This window comes from Euphorbia lathyris, chromosome 4, assembly GCF_963576675.1.
Source record: "Euphorbia lathyris chromosome 4, ddEupLath1.1, whole genome shotgun sequence".
Lineage (NCBI taxonomy): Eukaryota > Viridiplantae > Streptophyta > Magnoliopsida > Malpighiales > Euphorbiaceae > Euphorbia > Euphorbia lathyris.
This window is the reverse complement of record NC_088913.1, coordinates 9219509-9239341: the sequence shown is the minus strand read 5'-3', so window position 1 is coordinate 9239341 and position 19833 is coordinate 9219509. Positions and strand designations below refer to the sequence as shown.

The 19833-nt window shown below is 33.5% G+C and overlaps 1 long non-coding RNA gene across 1 annotated transcript; it reads right to left on the bottom strand.

Moving 5' to 3' along the window:
- Positions 1-10770: 10770 nt before the first annotated feature.
- On the bottom strand, positions 10771-11634 carry LOC136225705 (uncharacterized). The gene is made up of 3 exons (XR_010687236.1): positions 11506-11634; positions 11332-11419; positions 10771-11226 (listed from the first exon to the last, which is right to left on the bottom strand). It is a non-coding gene; the product is annotated as an uncharacterized lncRNA (long non-coding RNA).
- Positions 11635-19833: the final 8199 nt, after the last annotated feature.

Here is a 19833-nt window from a genome sequence, read left to right as displayed (position 1 = left end):
ACCATAAGCACAAGTGCATGTTGATGCTGAGCACAATGTTAATGATAAAGTTACTTTGCAACAAATTTTGAACCAAATGCATGCACAGAACTGGCAATTGAATTTGCGGTTCAATGATATTATGGAGAATAATCAAGAGATGAGTTTACAATAAAACGCGGTGGTTGCCAATTTCCATACTTTGTGGAAACACACGTCACCATGACGCCAGTTATTATCACTTTTCCATCGTCACGACGTTATGACCACATCTTCTCCACCGGGTTCATCTTCACAAGCATAGGTTTTATCTTATCTTTTCTCAACTCATTTATCTCTTATGCTATTTTTGATTGAGTTTGGTACAATTTCAATTTTTATTTATGTTGGATAAAATCCGTTTCATATTTATCTAATTTCTTTTCATATGATTTATTTCGTACAATTTTTCGTGTTTTATCAATTTTTGCACCAATGAGGACATGGTCCAATTTAAGTGTGGGAGGAGATATTGCATATATCATTTTATTTTTAGTACGAATAAATGCAAGCGAATACGAATTAATTTTTAAGCAACATTTACATATGCAACACTTGTTTTATGAAAATGCAGCATATATTGCAACATAATTTATTTAACATTATTTTTCATAACTTTACATTTTTCATATGTTTAAAAATATTTTTAACTTATGATTATTTTTAGGTTATCATTATCGATAGAAATAATATTTCTATACGGGCAATATTTTTCAAAGTTATCACAAATTTTCGATACGATTTTAAGTAAAAATTGTCTCGAGTGAATGTATTTAAGTAAATAAATTCTTTATATTCAATCTCTATTTTATATCATGTAATTCATGATAAAATAAATCTTATTTTTAAATTTTCAATTAGGTTTATAGGCATTAAATTGAACTAACAATTTTTAGCTCGGTTTGATTTCGTCTTACATTAACACCAATTGAAGTTTTTAAGGAAACTTTAGCCATAATACATGTTGAATTTTAAGTCAATATAGGATGAATGTGCTATTTTTCTTTTTCCCAAAATTACAATCTTTCCAAATTCATATTAATTAATTAATTAGTTGAATTCTTAACTTTTGGCCACGATTGAGACCAACCTTATCACAATCGAGGTATGAAAGGGAATAAAATTAAGTAACGTTTACTTTTGGCCACGGTTGAGACCACCCTTATCACAATCGAGGTATGGAAGGAACGTTTGAGCAAAAAAAAATATAAGTGTTTAAGTTTAAAGTAACGATTGCGTCCACCCATGGCATGGTCGGTACCTCTTAAGCAAACACAAAGCAATAAAATACGTATAAGGTTACGATCAAGACCACCCTTATCTCGGGTGTAACCAAGTAAATAAAATTAACCCAAAGTACTTATTTAAAAATAATATATCTTATATATTTAGGTTTGGGAAAGGAAATTTTGTGCTTTGAAATGCCTTGAGATGAAAGACTCAATAACATGCGTGCTTATATTGTCCCGAATACTTCAGTTTTAAAATAAAGATACAAGACGAATGAAATATCGCCTTTATACTAAGTTAGTTTGATATTTTGCGTATAAATTTGCCATGCGAAGTTAGTCTTTTCGGCTTAACTAATTTTAAAGGTAATACAAAGATATATGTTTTATTTTCATAAAGAGATTAGTTAAAGAATAAATTCAGTGAAATTTTGCTCGGGACTAGCAAAAGATTAAGTGTGGAGATTTGTTAAGCCCAAAATATACCTAATATATCATCTATAATTACATCAGTTTTGCTTAGAATTCATACTATTTATATCTATTTAGAATGCTTTTACTCTCGAATATGTTTCTTTCTTACAAGGTACGTAAATATTTGGTAAAATCCAAATAGGAACGAAAAGAGGTCAAAAACGGAACCAAAACCTTATAAAAGGAGTCAAAAACGACAAAGATCGATTACACCTAAACAAGGACAAAGACGAAGTCAGAAACAGAAGAAAATGACACATTCTCGGTTAAGGAAACAAGATTCTCGGTAGAGAATTTACAAAAACCGCGACCGAGAATCTCAAATTCTCGGTCGCGACACGCCTTTTCTAAGCATCTATTCCCTTCGTTCAAAGACCAAGAAATTACTCCTCATTCTCGGCCGAGAATTTCCATTCTCGGTAAGATCAGAAATCTTTGCAGCACAACAAACAGATGTTTAAATTCCAAGAAATGCGTTTGTTCGGGTGGACGGATACGACTCTCCACAACGGATACGACTCTCCACAACGGATACGTCTCTCCACAACGGACACGACACTTCAATCACGACTCTTCAACATCTATAAATAAAGTATTGATTTGAGAGTTGTAAGAATAATAGAAAGAGTTAGATTTTAAGATTAGTGCAAGAGTTATGCAAAAACTCTGACTCAGAAATGAGTCAGAATTTAGATTTTCATTTCTGTAAAAAGCATTATGGTGTACACACATTGTTTACTCAATAATAACAAACACGGTAGCGTTTAGATTTGTTCCTATTAGTTTGCGTTTTGGTAGAGGCTGACCTTATCCCTATTACGAAGTTACAACGAGAAGATTGAGTAGAGAATCCGCCCCTGAGTCTGACAAACTCTAACGAAACCCAAGGAAATGATTGATCAACCCGTTCACTTGCACGCCGTCGAATGTTTTCATGCTCCTTGTTCTCTATAAACTTGTATCAAATTTATATTTTATCTAATAAAGTCCGTCCTATTCGATAGATTTTTATGTAGCACTTTGGTAAAGGATCTGAAGTGGATTGATGCTGGTGTTTTCATTAAAACGTAGTTAAATTCAAAATCTTTACAAGGAAACTTTGTTGAACAACTTAACAAATTAATATCATCAGTAGAGTATTAATTTGATTAAGGTAGCGATCTTACCCGACCGTAAGAAGATTGAGTATGGTTCAAAGCCCAAAAATTAGAGGTTCCGTCATTTATTTCATCGTTATAATTTATACAAAGTTTAAAGTTGTTTTCTTTGCTTAATGCAAACGAATACATTTATGTTTCTAAACGAACTATTTGTTCTGTTTTGTAAATTCATCCCTAAATCAGAAATATTTTTTAATATTAGTTTTATTCTATTCTATTCATTCGCTTTAATCTATTCTATTTCTTATTCTATCAATTTCAAAACCAAATCCAATTAAACGATTTTACTTATTATAAACCTTAGAAGTAAATTTAACCAAATCAAAATAAGTTTTTATTGAAAAGCGTTCCCTGTGGGTTCGATATCTTTTATTACTACAAGCGTATACTGTGCACTTGCGGAAATCGCTCAACACCCCCTGAATCAAGGTCATTGGAATCATTGTCATCCTCTTGCCTGGACTCAGAATTATAGTCATAGGAGTCGTCTTCATCCTCTTGACTTTCTATTACCGTCTCATCATTAGGAATCTTTGTTTTTGGAGGAGTTGGGCATGTGGGAATTGCCTCTAAATTCATACTGCGATGAAATTCTCCCTTTTGGATGCCCCCTAATAGCTTTCAATGCAGGCTCTTAAATAAGCTACTACATTAGCCGCTTGTTTCTCGAGTCGATCCATTCTTTGTTGATATTCATTGTCCGCTGATTGCTTCTCCTCCATAAATAATGATTCGATTTCTCCATCATCCTCAACAACTTGGACTGCTTCCACCTCTGCCACATGACTGGAATCCTCAAAAGAATTTTGGTCGTCGCTCATATTAGAGCACACAACATGTTCATATGTCTTATGCTCGACTTGAGTCATGACCGTACTTCTTTCAAAGCAATATTGCCGATAAGGACGATGAAAATGGAGGTTTTCATCCCTACAATTAAAAATATAACTATTTCGGTAATGAGGATTACTCATCCGTAGATGCTCCCATATTTCAACACAATCAGGACCATATGGATTTTCGAGGGACTCCTAGACTCGCTCCACATAGCAACCATATTCATCATCATAGAATGACGTAGGTTGAATATAAGCACAACACTCACAGTCAATATCATGTTCATCACTATGAATATATTGAATATAGCCATCAGTATAGCACCTAAACATGGTGTACCAATGGACCCATGATACTGTTGTATTTATTGTAAAATGGCGATGTCGATTGAAGCCACCAAAATACACTGGTATCATAGCATCCCTTGCATCTTTGTATGCTATCATCGTCATGGCTTGATTGCTTTGCACCTATTGATATTAAGAGGCATTCTCCGTGAATAACGGTAAAAAAATGAAATTGAATTAGTAATTGGAATTAAGCAAGAACATAAAAAAAAAATACATAACTACTTATTAATGCAATAATAAAGTAAAGCATTAATAACAAGCTAAATTAAAAGGTTTTAAATTTTTTGGCAAAACTTAAATAAAAGGCCCCACTGGGCGTGCCAAAAATTGTTAGCGTTAGCTAATAAATTTTGGTAAAGTAAAGTGGGGCGAAAAAATACGATAGGAGGTCTCAAAAATAAATAAAGAAAAGGTTTTAAGTGCTCAATTCAATTTTTGGTAGCATAAAAAAACAAAAAGTCCCACTGGGCGTGCCAAAAATTGTTAGCGATATTTTACGAATATGCTAATTTTCAATCTTGTCACGTGTGGTTAGGGTGCGGGCGTGCCAGTGAAGATTATTTCTGAATTAAAATGGTTAAGTTTATGGAATTTGCACGCCAACACTTGAAATCTAAACGAGACGATTGGAGAGGAACGCTTAAGAACACGAGATTGAATGAATAAAAAGGCTAAACTTAAATTCAGGAAGTCAGGAACAAACGTTTAGAAGGGATCGAAGGCTAAAGCAAACTTTAAAAGGACAAATCTAGAAACATAATGTCTAAACAATTTGAGTTGCAAAGATTGGCTTGTAAATGGAGTTTCCGACGCGGAATTGGGCAAATTAAAAGGCTGGATTGAACTTCAGGACGCGAGGAACATATTTGTAGAAGGGATTGAAAGCAAAAAATGACTTTAAATAGACGAAATTGGGCTTTGAAGATAATGGGATGAATCTGGAAAAATTAATTTGCAAAATGATTCTAGCTAAGGAATTGAGCAAACTAAAGGCTTAGGAATGCTAAATTGAAATAAAAAAACTTGAAAAGAGGCTATTAGAACTTGAATGAAAACTAAAGCAAGCTAAAAAAGGAATTAAACTAAAAACTGATTCTCAAACTGCAAGGAGAAGGTAAGGGGTTGTGAGAATAAAGGTATTTTGGGGTAAATGGATCGAGTAAATATATAGTTTGATAACATGTGTTAAAATGAGTCTTAAAATATAAATGCCTATTTAGGTTAGTTTTATAAATTTCCCTAATTTATATTGGGTAAGAAAAAGATAAGAATGAATTAAGTCATAACATATTTTTTTGTGAAGTGCGTGTCTTTTGTTGGAAAAAAAGGAAGATGAAGAAGAAGCTAAAGATGAAGGATTTATTTGATTCGATTATTTGTTGATTGTTATTGTTGATAGACATAGTACCGACTCTTTGAGTGGCCAAAAGCAAATGATTCATTAGGTCTTTTGAATATACATTAACAAAAGTTTTAAGTTTTTTTTATAAAATTTATTTTTTCTAACTTTCTTTGATACAAATTTTTTAATTAAACTTTTATAATTAATTTCTTCTAATAAGTCATTTTTTCTTGTAAATTATAATGGGTAGGAAAAGAGGAAGATTAAAAGACTAATAAACCATGCTTATAAATGCTAAAATTGATTATAATAATTGTAGAAAGCTAAATGTAAATAATTTACGGTGATTATAAATGCTAAAATTGAAATGATTATAAATGCTAAAATTGATTACATAAATTAAGAGATTTTCTGTTTAAATGTCAATATTATTATAGTAATAATATTTTTTTTGAAATGATTATAGTAATAACTATTTGAGTTATTTATATATTAATTTTTTTTATGAATTAAAAACTTATTTTTAATTAAAAATTATGGAGTCTTAAAAAATATGAGAACTGAATAGATTTATGGTTAAGCTGGCTCTAAATAGACATTCGCTCATTTAAAAGAAATAGCTATTAGCAATAAAAAAAAAGAAGAATCAAATTGATGCTGAACACTGAAACTTACATGATTTTTTTTTACAATGGGTTGGGATCAGTACTGGTCTCGTCCCAAACAACTATGAAGAATCAGTTTTTCAAGCTTTGGGCAAGAAATTACAACATCAGAAAAGTGTTGTATAACCAATATTTTCAAAGATTCAGAAGTAATAACCAGCCGTAAAATCGGATCAAAGTAGATTAATTCAAATGATTCGAGTAACAAACTACCAGATACAACATTTTCAATCACTTGAGTAACCAACTTCGAATCAAATGCATTGGTATACATAAGATTCAGAGATAATTCCTCAAGGTTCGGACATGAAATTTCAAAAGCAGAAATAAAATGGTCAATGTCAGTGTTTTGATAACAGCTAAATCTTTTCAAAGATTTGGAAACAATAATAAGCTTATCAAACTGAGAAAGACTGTCAATCAATTCTAACGATTTGAGCAACGGACTACCAGAAAGAATCTGTTCCATCGCCTGATCAGTCAACTTACAAGAAGCCATAGCCAATTCTGTGAGGCATTCCCAATTTACCTTTCCATGAGGCATAAAAGTACAATTTTGGGTTGTTAATTTAACAAGTGAAGAATTGTTGAAAAGGAAGTCCGGCAACTTGTATACTTGTTGGCTTAAAGTCAAGCGTAAGTCCTCCACATATTTCTTGTTGCAGAACGGATTTTAGCAGTAATCAGAGGATCCTTGTCATCACTACAAGGATGATCGAGGTGGAATTTTTTGATCTTGGAGCAGCAATGGAGATTTAAGATATTATCAATGATATTATGGGAGTTTTCACAGGATATACCAGTGTAATGCAAAATGAGAACCTGAACACGAGTCCATTGATTCTGCCATTGTTTTGATAGAATTCCAGTCTGAATAGCTTCTTTTGTTGAAGGCAAAAAAGAGAGGATATGATGAATGAGACAATCTGGCAAATTAATAATTCGATCTTGATTTTCCCCCTCCATCTTCACCCTTTTGCTTCCCATTTCCTCACTCCAAAGATGTAACTAAACGTAGGCTGCTGAGGACGAAGAATATATATAATATAATAAAGAATAAAAAATCCTTACCATTTCAATAAAGGAAGTTTTTTTAACAAGGTAACAAAATAGGTCTATAGTTTTTGAAACTATAAATTTAGACCTAGGTACAAAATAGTATCGATATAAGTTTAACGTTTAGAAAAGAGTATCAATTTAGGATTCAGTAAACGATTGGACACGTAATTTCTATTACTCCGTTAAGTTCTGATTCCCTTACCAAGACCTAAACTGGTATATTTTTTAAATGTTAAGCTTATATTATGTTATTTTGTACGTGCAGCCTAAATTGATATTTTCCAAAAACAATAGACCTATTTTGGTTCTTTTTTTTTGGTAAAATTAGAGTTTGAGATAGGGGTGCACGTAGTTGGTTAACCAGTCCATTAAGGTTAATTCGGCCAGTTAACCATTTGATCGGTTTTTTAAAAACATTAATCATACACTAATCCACTAAATTCGGTTAACAACTAATCGGTTAACCAATTATTTCGATCGGTTAACATTTTATTTCGGTTTCTAACCATTGGTAAATAAATATAAAAATGATAAATAAAAAAATTCTAATTTTTATTGTGAGTGAGACGGCGGGTCAATGACGGGTTGATTTAACTGCGGAGAGAGAGATGTGCATGTATTATGTCCGTGTCATTTTACACAATGCACTAATTATTTAACCCTTATGGTTTTACATAATACACTAATTAGTCCCAAAATTTTTAAAAATAATTATATGATCCCTCAGTTTTGATTCCATTACATTGTTTAGTCCCTATATAAAATCTTCGTCTACAAATATGTTAAAGAGCAATTAAATGGATAAAAATAGATTTCTAAAAGGCAAAATTGCCCCTTATTGGCTACAAAGTTGTGGAAAACAAGTAAAAAAACAATCTTGTCTTTGTTTCTATATCAAAAAAACAAAAAAAAAACAAAAAGAAAGCCGCATAAACATAAATTAAAAAGACAGTAGCAAATAAACTGAGAGTTGTTAGATGAACAATTACGTCTGTCTTTAAAATTACTACAAAAAAAGGAGTTTCAGGGACGAAAAAAATCGTCCCCAATAACATAAAAATTTGTCCCCTATAGTTTTGAGGACGATTTTTTCATCCCCAATTTTTGTCCTTGTTTCCTCCGTCCTTGATTCTATTGGGGACGAAATAAATGATGTCGTCCCAGTTTAGAGAGACGAGTGTCGTCCCCGCTCTTAAAGACGACTATTGTCCCCGTTGAGAGGGACGATAGTCATCCCTGATCCTAGGGATGACATTTTGTCCTTGTTCCTAGGGACGACAATTTGTCTCTGTTCCTAGGGACGACATGTCGTCCCCGTTGATGGGGACGACATTTTGTCCCTGCTCCTAGGGACGACATGTCGTCCCCGTTGATAGGGACGACATGTCGTACCCGTTGACAAGGACGACATTTTGTCCCCGTTGATAGGGGCGACATGTCATCCCCATTGATAGGGACGACATGTCCTCCCCGTTGATAAGGACGACTGTCGTCCCTATTCCTAGGGACAACATTTCATCTCTGTTGATAATGACGATTGTTGTCCCCGTTATTAAGGACATCATTTTGTCCCCGTTCTTTGAGACGACTGTCGTGTTGTCTCCAGTCATAGGGACAACTGTCGTCCCCATTCTTAGGGACAATATTTTCGTCTCCGTTCATAAGGACCATTGTCATTCCCGTTACTGGGACATTATTTTGTCCCCATTATTTTAGGATGACTAACGTCCTTGTTTAGAATGACAAATGTCCCTTAAGAATGCTACATATCATTATGAGAGAAAAATATGAAATTCAAAGTGCAGAGCTTAGGATGCTACTTGAGCTTAAACAAGTAAGCAGTGAAGTGCAGAGTTCTAATCTAAAACAGTACAACCTCAATAAAATTCCTATTAACTGAAGAAAGTATGACAAACGTCTAATTACAAATGTTTTACCGTTTTAACTTGCTGATATATTTGCTGATGTAATCAGCAAGGATTTGTCCTCTGATTGATTAATAAAAGTTAAACTTTACCTTGAAAAAAAGAATGAATACAGTTGGGTTAATGATTACAATTTAATTGAAACATTAGCCTTTTGAATGAAAGAAATGTAGGATGCTGTCATAAATAAAACAACATAGAAATAATAATACAATTAATACATAGTGTAATTATTAGGAACTACGCAAAGCTGGAAGAGAGGCATAATTAATGGAAGAATTCAGAATTTTCAAATTTCAGGTGACTCAAATAGACACAGCATCATAGGTTTAGTTACATCTTCCGAGTCACAAAATGGGTTTTTGGGAAAGTATCAATTTAGACTCCACATATAAAATAGTATTAATATAGGCTTAACGTTTAAAAAGGTATCAATTTAGGCATCAAGAACGGATTGGAAACGTCATTCCTATTACTCCGTTAAGTTCTAATTGAGGTGTCTCGTTCCGTTATCCAGACCTAAATTTGTACCATTTTTTAAACGTTAAACATATATTGGTGCTATTTTGTACATAGAGCCTAAATTCATACTTCCCTAAAAACCATAAGCCTATTTATTCCTATAATATAACATGAATATTACAGCTATATTCTAATTCAAGCATCAGATAACACATAAATTAACCATGTAAAAACCCTTCAGCATCAAAAGGTTAAAAGCATAAAATTGCATTTCCAGCTCTAGTTTAATATCCCATGATGCGTTCTATGGTTAGACAATGACATCAATTTATATACACAGAAACTAACCTACAACACCAGCTCATCATAGATAAATCCTCTCAGTAGTAGTTCCTTGCTTTCTTCTTGGACCGTTAATCTTTTCCTGCTCAAAATAATTTCATGCAAGTTAGCTAGTCCACTAAATTATGAAGATGAAATTCTAATTTCTAGGTAAATTCAAAAGATTCTTGCATTCAAATTATAGTAAAAAAAGTTTAGGCGTACAAATTCTAATCCCATGCATATGAAATCTAAAAACAAAAGACTATTCTACAACAAGAATCTGAATCAAATTTCTAATACTCAAAACACTTGTCTAAAATTCAAATTCTCTATTTATGCAACATCTAATTGAGGACTAAAAGAGGTAACCTACTATTTTTTTAACATAGGTAACCTATTCTAAACATTCTTTTCTTTTAATTTAGTTTACCAATATATGCAACACTGTGTTCTAAAATAGAAAATGATAATTGAACTTCATCAGTAATTAATCAAAATTTCAAGATTGTGCAGCAAATAAGAATCAAAATTAGTACCTTCGGGCCAACCATTCATGTTCTATTCCCCTTTAAAGTAGTGTCATGTTTTGTCCCCTTTAATCATCATCATCGTCATCATTGATCACGTTAATCTCTTCATCACCACTAACTTCTTCGTCGGTTTCAAGTTGATTGTAACCATCATCATCATCATCATCATCACAATCATTAATATTAATTGGAATTGTTTCTTCTGCTTGATTAGCAATTGGAAGAGGTATTTCTTCAAAACCAAAACCAACCTCATTCTCCATTGCTTCATCTTCGTCTATGGGTCTTGTTGTATGAAAATCAGCGGTGATCTCCTCTTCTTGAAAAACATCACCATCTTCATTTTTCTCAGAAATATCCTCTAGTGATTGAAAAGGCAATTTATATATGTCCCTAGGATGATTTTTCAGCACAATAAGCCAATTTATTTTTTTGGGATCTTGAACATAAAAGACTTGTTCAGCTTGAGAAGCTAAAATAAATGGCTCATCTGTTTTTAATCGACCATTGGCCTTGACACTTGTGATTGAGAAATCATCTACTATATATCCACTTCCTTTATGGCTCACATCAAACCATTCACATTTGAATAAGTAAACACAATTCATTCCTGAGTACTGGATCTCCCAAACATCTATCAAATTCCCATAATACTCTTTATCACAAGAACTATCATCACCCTTAGACAAGACTCCTGAATTTTGACTCTTGCGATTCATTTGACGATTTACAGTATGAAACCGATAGCCATTCACAATATGACCCGAGTAACTCTTGTAGCGTGGGTATGGACCAAAAGCAAGATTCATAAGATCCTTAGAAACAACATCATGTTCATTTAATTCATAAACCTGCAAGTTCATCAATAATATAAATGTAATTTATTAAAAAAAATGGACTAATAATGAGACATAACCTTAAGCAAATTATAATAATCCATACATATATTCACATACATGATCCTGGAACCATTTTGGAAATTCTGCATTGTAACGTTTCCTGAACGCTCTAGTACTCATATTTGGCAATGAATTCTTGTACTTCCTGTACCAATTGCAAATTATGAAGAATAAATAGATAAAAAAAAACAAAATATAATAATTTATAAGAATAAAAAATATGGTACTTACTCGGCATATGGCCACACTTCTTCATAGTTGTTGAGGATGTAAAGATGTGCCTTGTGTTTCCAATCATCAGTTAGCAATTTGAAATCATCTTTACCTAATGGTCATCCAGCTTTTCTAAATATTGCCAACTCAATACCATTTGCATTTGATCGATCCCATCAAAATTCCTAGGATTCTGATTGAAGATCGTGTCAATTCCTACCAAATATCTTGAATAGAAAGTTAAGCATTCATAGGCAATATATGCTTCTGCTATTGATCCCTCGGGTTTTGCCTTATTCCGGACGTTTAGTTTTTTCGTATGCAAGTCTCTCTCAACAAAATACATCCACCGATATTGGACAGGACCCGCAATTTTTACCTCCGATGCTAAGTGGATAACTAAATGCACCATGACATCGAAAAATGAAGCTGGAAATATTTTCTCCAATTTACATAAAATTAACGGAATCTGCTTCTCAAGACGATCCAATTCAGACATTTCCAAGCTCTTACTACATAAATCACGAAAGAATGCACTCAACTCAATAAGTGGCTCAACAACATCTTTTGGTAGGAACCCTCTAATGGCTATTGGAAGAAGCTTCTGTAGGAACACATGACAGTCGTGACTTTTCATGCCAGAAATTTTACGTTCCTTAATGTTAATACACCTAGATATATTTGATAAATATCCATCTGGTGTCTTCAACTCAGCCAGCATCTTACATAAAGCCACTTTGTCATTTTCAGAAAGCACATAACGCGCAATTGGGACACGTACTTTATCTCCAACCACGGTCGGGTGAAGACCATGCCTGATACCCATGTTAACCAAGTCCTTTCGACTGTTTAGTGTATCTTTAGTTTTTCCTTTGATCTTCATCAGAGTCCCCAACACATTATCACACACATTCTTCTCGATATGCATGACATCTAAATTATGGCGAATAAGAAGTGTCTTCCAATAAGGCAACTCAAAAAATACTCTTTTTTCTCCAATTCTCAAAACTATTTGAAGCATCGTATTTCCTTTTGATGCCTTTATTGAATGGCAATTGAGTGAAATTGTCGAATTCCTTTAACACATCCAGACCTGATAAAGGTGTTGGCCTCTTTCTCATCTCTGTTAAACCATTAAACGACCTTTTGTCTTTGCGCCATTTATGATTGGGAGGCAAAAATCTCCTATGATCCATATAGCATAACTTCTTTGAAGCACGAAGGTATTCAGCACTAGTATGCTTATGGCAAATAGGGCAAGCCTTATAACCTTTCGTTGACCACCCCGATAAGTCAGCATGTAAAATTTTGTTTACTATGAGAATCATATGTCTCCACGCCATCAACCCATAACTCTTTCAATTCAGAAATTAGAGGTTGCAATTTTAGTAAATAGGAATTTAGGCTCGAACCGAGTTCAACTTTTAGTTCGAGCTTGTGTATTTTCTGATAATCCGAATATGAGCATGTCAAAGTTGAACAGCTTATGTGTTCAGTTCGATAAAAACTCGACTACTTATCCACAACTCAACTATCGTCCCCTCTCTGTCCATGCCACCAAAATCAACTTAATTCAACTTCAAACAGTATATTAAAGCCCTCTAAGAGCCATAGATGAAACCAAGGGAATAGGATCTATGCAAGATTGTGTAGAGGAGCTAAGTGGCTATAGATGAGACTTATAAATCAATTAATGAAATGGGGAAGGCCAAAGCCTCCAATTTTCAGCTAATGATTTGCGATATTCAGCCTTGACAGGTGAAGCTACTTAGTATATTTCACTACTTGTACAAACAGCTTGCTTTTCAAAGCACACAATGGATGGTAAGTTGAAGACTAATATTAGAGGACAGCAATGGTTTTTCCTTGTTCAACAATTATGCCACTCTTCATGGTGACAAGTAAAGATAATTACTGGAACGGGGCTAATCATCGGATAGTTATGGCTAATATATAGAAAGTATATAATCAGTAAATTTGGAAGCATACATATATGTACTTATACTGTGGTCTATAATGCCAGGAAACTGAAATTCGTTTTTGTAAGCTTACACTTGCAAATCAAGAAATAGCCGTATAATTTACACTACACAATTTCAATAGCTCGGCTGACCTCCATTTTAGCTCAGGATTACACCCACTTTTTTTTTGTATTGTAAGCAGTAGCTTTGCTGCCAAGCCAGCTTCCTTAGCAAACACAACACATTCTTATTCCCACAATATCGATATGCAACCTCTAAACAACTTTCTGATACTTTCATCAGTCCACTATGCAATTTATTAAATTCAGAATCTAAAACCTTATGTAAATTGAAATCAAAACATTTAAAAATCCATCCTAAACCAAAAACATCATCCCTATCAATGTTGAAAAGTAATAAACTAGTGATATTAATCAATAAAGCAAACAAGTTCAAAATTAATGAATCCATCCATTGATAACCTTCACAAGTCCATTTGCATCTCTTCCTCCTACAAAATTGTAAGAACAAAATCACCCAATTAACAATATGGTTTATTATATAGTTCAAAAGCAATATTGTGTTTTAATTAAGGACTTACCAAAGTATTTTGTGTACTCCTTGAACAGTTTTCTTTTAACATTACTTCCATCCTTCTGCAATACGATTCAAAAACCAGATGTCTCTCCAGCTCTTGTTCTTCTTGCGCCTTTCTATGTCCTTCTTGTGCCTTTAATTCAGCTGTCAGTCTTGCAAACTCATTTTTAAGTGCATTAACTTCATCACTTTTACCATTAGACATCATTCCTCTAGTACTTGCTTTATATCCCAATCCCTTACCACGAACGTATCCCGATCTAACTCCAAATACCTATTGTAGCACATGATCTGGTGTGGGAATAGACTCATTATCATTTATTGGTTGATCCTCAACCCTTTTCATATCTTCCTGCATTACGTAAAATAAGTGAAATTTAATAAACCGAGTATAAAGATATGAAACAAACTTAGTCATAAAAAGAATACCTAAAAGAAGCCCAAACATATATAATGTTATAGACCAATCAATCACCAATTGTCTCATAACTCAATCATAAACATTAGATCATATATAATAGAGATTTCACTTGAAATTAGATTCAGGGATAAGGTACCAAAATAGGCCTATGGTTTTTGGAGAAGCATCAATTTAGGCTCCATGTACAAAATAGTACTAATTTAGGCATCGATATAACAGAACGAGACACGTTATTGATATTACACATATAAATTTTCCCAAAAATCATAGGCTTATTTTAGTACCTTATCCCTTAGATTTAAGAAAATAAATTTCAGCATTATGTAAAGTTCACAACCTGCACATTCCATATAAACTAGTACATTAGTTCTCCAGTATGCTTTAGATGCAGAGTTCTACATTAGACTTTGGTTTCTCTGATACTAAAATAATAATTACCTAAACCATAATGGTAATTATAATGGTTAGGATACTCATGCTTAAGACATTGATAAATGACCAAGTAACAAGATTATATTCTGAATCTAAAAATGTCATAAGAACATTTCAAGCATGCCAACCAAGTACAAGAAAAGCAACCAGTTTTGATGATTATATTTGTAAATCAGAATTGCAGCATCAATAGAAACACATAAAATAAGCTTATGAAACAAAGGATAATCTAGTTTGACAAGTTTACTAATGTAATTGCTTAAAAAGTTCTATTACTTACATAAATCCTTCTTGATTCTGAATCACGGAATGTATTTTGTCCTTGGTCATCTATAATTCCATGAGTGGCCTTCCACACATCAGAAGCCTTTGGCAATTCGCCTAATTCCTCATCCATCTTCAACATTAATAGTATAATCATCTTAAAAGGAACTAGCCAAAACTTTTAAAAATAATTGATAAGAGTTGCCCTATATATTTACCATTTTATACTCTACTTGTGCAAAAGGGGTTGGACCAGTTGAAGAAACTACTATTTGAGAAGCACGATTAGTTGAATTAATATAACTCCGTTCCTACAAGTAATGTGTAAGAAAACATTCATTTAAACTGAAAATAATACATACTAACCATCACATAATAAATGAAACAAAACATTAGATATTTACATGAAAATCTTTGCTTCCAAAAACTTTAATAGTTCTTTAGGAACATGTTTCAAACGTTGATCATCATTAGTATACTTGCGATATTGGCTATGTAATTTATGTTTCCATCTGCGATATGCTGTCTTCATCTGAAAGAAACAAAAGTACTCAAACTTAGCCCTTTTCATTTCTGGCGTGTCATGCTCGACCTTTCCTAACTCTTCATGCTTCTTCCACTTTTCAGGGCTATCAGTACTAACATCAAAATAGTCTTGTACAATATGTAATTTCATGAAATATTTAATAAAATTTAACAATTATACACAATTTTTTAAAATTGGTCGTACATAAAATGATAGCCCTGTGCTTCTTTTCAATTTCATCCCAAGGCTCAGTCGAGGTCCATAGATTCTTGCGCAGTATCCTAACCATGATGAAACAAACCTCGAAAAGTTTCAGAATTTTCAGGGCTTATCTCTGTGTCTGATGGGCAAGGATAGTTGGATTCATAATTATCAATGGGATTATCAGATTGTGGATTGTCAGAACCTTGCAAGTGACGAGCACCCATCTCGGTAACCAGTTCACTATCAGCATTGTTATTTAAATTATGCCTCTTTTTGTCTAATATTATGTAACAAACAAAGAGTTATTATACATTCTTAAAAACATTTATAAAGAAACTCAATAAATGAAAATTATAATAACCGCAACTATACCGAGAGTAGATCGATGTAGCGAAGAATGCACGCCTTCATCATCAATAGTAGCACGTGTATGAGGACTAGCCGATGTAATTCTTTTATTTCTTAAATCTTAATTGATAAAATAAAATAATTATTAGATATCATAAATAGTTTATTCATATTAAATACAAGCATAGAAAATAAATCAAAACTTGAATATAATGTACCGTTTATTGGCGCAATAGATGATGGTGTCTGTGCAGCTGCATTTCTAGTTTCATTAATGTTAGCAGCACCATGTACCTGCTTTCCTCTTAAAATTTGTCTCCATCCCTCTATGAAACAAAATTTAACATATATAATATCATACACCATGAAAACTAATTTGGAAGGCAAACAAATTTATTATTATGCTTAGTAAGAAATTGTTATAGAAAGTTATAGAAGTTGACTTGTGAATTGTAAATCGTAGAAGTTGACTAGCAAATCATAAACTCAATCCACAATTCAATTTGGTTTCATTTTCAATACTATAATGGGCTCATGCTAGCCCGGTTGCATAAAAAGCTCTCAACAATAAGAATATTCAGGAAATCAAGATTTTATCCCACTTTCATTCTACTTTGAAACTAAAAAACTCTACCACAAAACTAATAGAATACATTATATACCTAGACATATAGTCGAAGCATTAATTCAATATTGAAGAATAACCAATGTAGAAACAAAGACATGGATTATTGCACCCTTCATCCTTACCCATCATTTAGACATTCAGTCCAGGTCAGGTACTTCTCATGAACCTAATTTTACTCGTTAAAAGAATGATAAGGCAAATGAAGATTTTCAGTTTCTTAAGGGATAAAGTTAATCAGATACTGTTTGATGGAATATTAATGGAACAATATACGGCCATACAGGAAAAAAAAATAGGAATCAGTCAATCCTGCAACTAACTTTAAATTGATCAACTCACTTGGCATCATAAGAAAAGGAGGCACACAATTCCCTTTGTCTTGTAGTAATAGACTACATTGAGTGTGTGCCCACCATAGGTAAAAGCTAACATTTAGAGTACAAGGTATAATGTTTCAAGAGACATTAACTTTGTTCAGTGATGCCAGGTTCAATTTTTGCCTGCGCTAACAATGTTTCCACAACTTCTCTCTGGTTCATGTACAAACTGAAGACACCGTTCTATCAAATTTTGCACATGGATCCAGAGACCAAACCAAAAAATAATATTAAAAAGTCAATAACCCAGGTTATAATGGGAGGAAAAGAATGCATAGCAGAAACTTTCTTTCTACATGGCATCATGACTAAGGCCTAAATCACAACGTCATAACACAACTAAACCTCAGACTTTTTTCGCCCAATCCTTTTCACCTATTGATTGCCATATTTTGCTGGGAAATAAATGTCAACGGACTAGCCAATATAAAAAAATTCCCTCTTTCTATCAAACCTTTTCTCTTGTTTCCGGTAGTAATATTTTGTTTTTCACTTTCAGGTAACTAAAGAAGATCAGAAACAAAACATTTCCTTTTTTCTTCTTTTTTTTTCCTTTGCACATCTACATTAACCATCTGATAAGAAGCCAAGAGGGGCATCCCATTAAATAATAAATACTAAGTAAAAGGATTTTGGCTTAATGTATATTTAAACCTTTAAACTTGGCACGTTTTGCCTATTGGCACCGTGAACTTCTAAAATAATCTATCACACACTCATAGTTGGCTTTAAAAACATATCACACGCCTATAGTTGGTGTGTGATAGGTTTTTAAAGCCAAATATAGGTGTGTGGTAGATTATTTTAAAAGTTCAGAGTGCCAATAGGCAAGACTTGTCAAGTTTAAGGGTGTAAATATGCATTACACCAAATATCTTCTATTCATATATTCCTCCAATATACATGACATAAACAATTTTTGGTGCTGTGTTCATTTGCTTTCTTAAATAGCTGCATCTAATGTTGACAAGTGTAGTGCATCATAACTTGGAAAGAGAAAATCATAATGGCATACAGATTTTAACCAATTAGAACAACAATATTTTGGTTACAAAAACAATATTTCACTCAACCATATTAGCCATTTGATATGATATGTGCCAAGTCCAATCAATATTAGAGTGAAAAAGATTTTTCATGTTTACAGAGACAAATTTACTGAAAAGCTGAAGAAAGTTCCTAGAAACTAAATTTTATTCTGGAGAAGTTATCCTTAGGAATTATAGGCTTACTACCAAAATAGTACCCCAACAAAATCCATTAACTATCAATTTTGGCCTGCCCCTTAACCTTTTCAGATTTGAGGCTCAGCCTTCCACATCAGCTATGAAGTTTACAATTAGCTCAATTGCAAGCCAAAAACATGAACTTTTATTGGCTCAAAGCACTATTTGGCCCCTGGTCTATAAATATTGTTGTTTGTCTGACCTATTATTTGGTAACATTTATTCCATGACCTATCAACATAGTTGTGACCCAAACTCGATGACCAGGGAAGGGAACAGAGAAGGAGAAAGAGAAAGAGAAAGAGGGGAAGGTACAAGCGTTAGAGAGTAAGAAGAGGCTTTTATTGTTTTGATCGAGCACCGTAGTCGCGAAGTTGAACACCTCAAGAAACGTATCTCCTATTAACCTTAGGGGAATGAAAAGAAAGCTTGGCAATGCTTTTATTTGAAAAATCATTAGTTTTTATCACATGGCTTTTGTGCCTATGGATGGGAGTATATGTTCTTTTTTAATTGTTTTGGACAGCACTTGATACTGTCTTTTAAATTAGTCAGCAGTCATAATAATTTCTCTATATTTTCAGAACAGAAGAAACAAAAAGAGTTGATACAATTGATACGCAATAGCTCTTCTCCATGTACTATCAACTGTTATGCTAGCAATTCCATCTCTAATCAGCACAAGAGAAGTTGAAAGTTTTTTTAAGTAAAATTAGACTACAGAGCAGCCTGAAGCAAGCAATCCCAACTAGGTTGGCACCCCTTGACAGACAAGCGAACCCTGAGCCCGTATATTGAATAAATTGAATAAAAAATTACAAATGAAGGAATAAACGAAAAGAAAAATGGGGGGATCAAGTGAAACGGAAGACACTCCGACCCCCCAAGTTACAAAAATAAGAATCTAAGCAAAAGGATGGGATCTCGTCCCACCAGACTAAATCGGAACCTGTTCTGCCATAGTTAGCCAAATTATCGGCAACTTGATTGCCTTCCCTATAAATATGTGAGATTACGAATGTCATTTGCTCCAAATAAGATAAGCAAACCAACCAGTCTTGACGGACCTGCCAAGGAACAGAAAGCGAGCGAGAGCAGAAAATCCCAACCACGTAGGAAGCATCACTCTCTAGCCAGATGTTGTACCAGCCCCGTTCAAACGCTGCTTTGACAGCGAAGATGGCTGCTTTCAGTTCGACGAAAAGCGCGTGACAAGACTCCGAGGGAAAAGCGAAAGCCTTCACAAACAGCCCCCGATTATCTCTAAAAATGCCACCGCAACCCGCTGATCCACCAAGGACAGAGGCGTCTGTGTTTACCTTTATCAGACCTGCTGGAGGAGGTTGCCATTTGATAGGAATA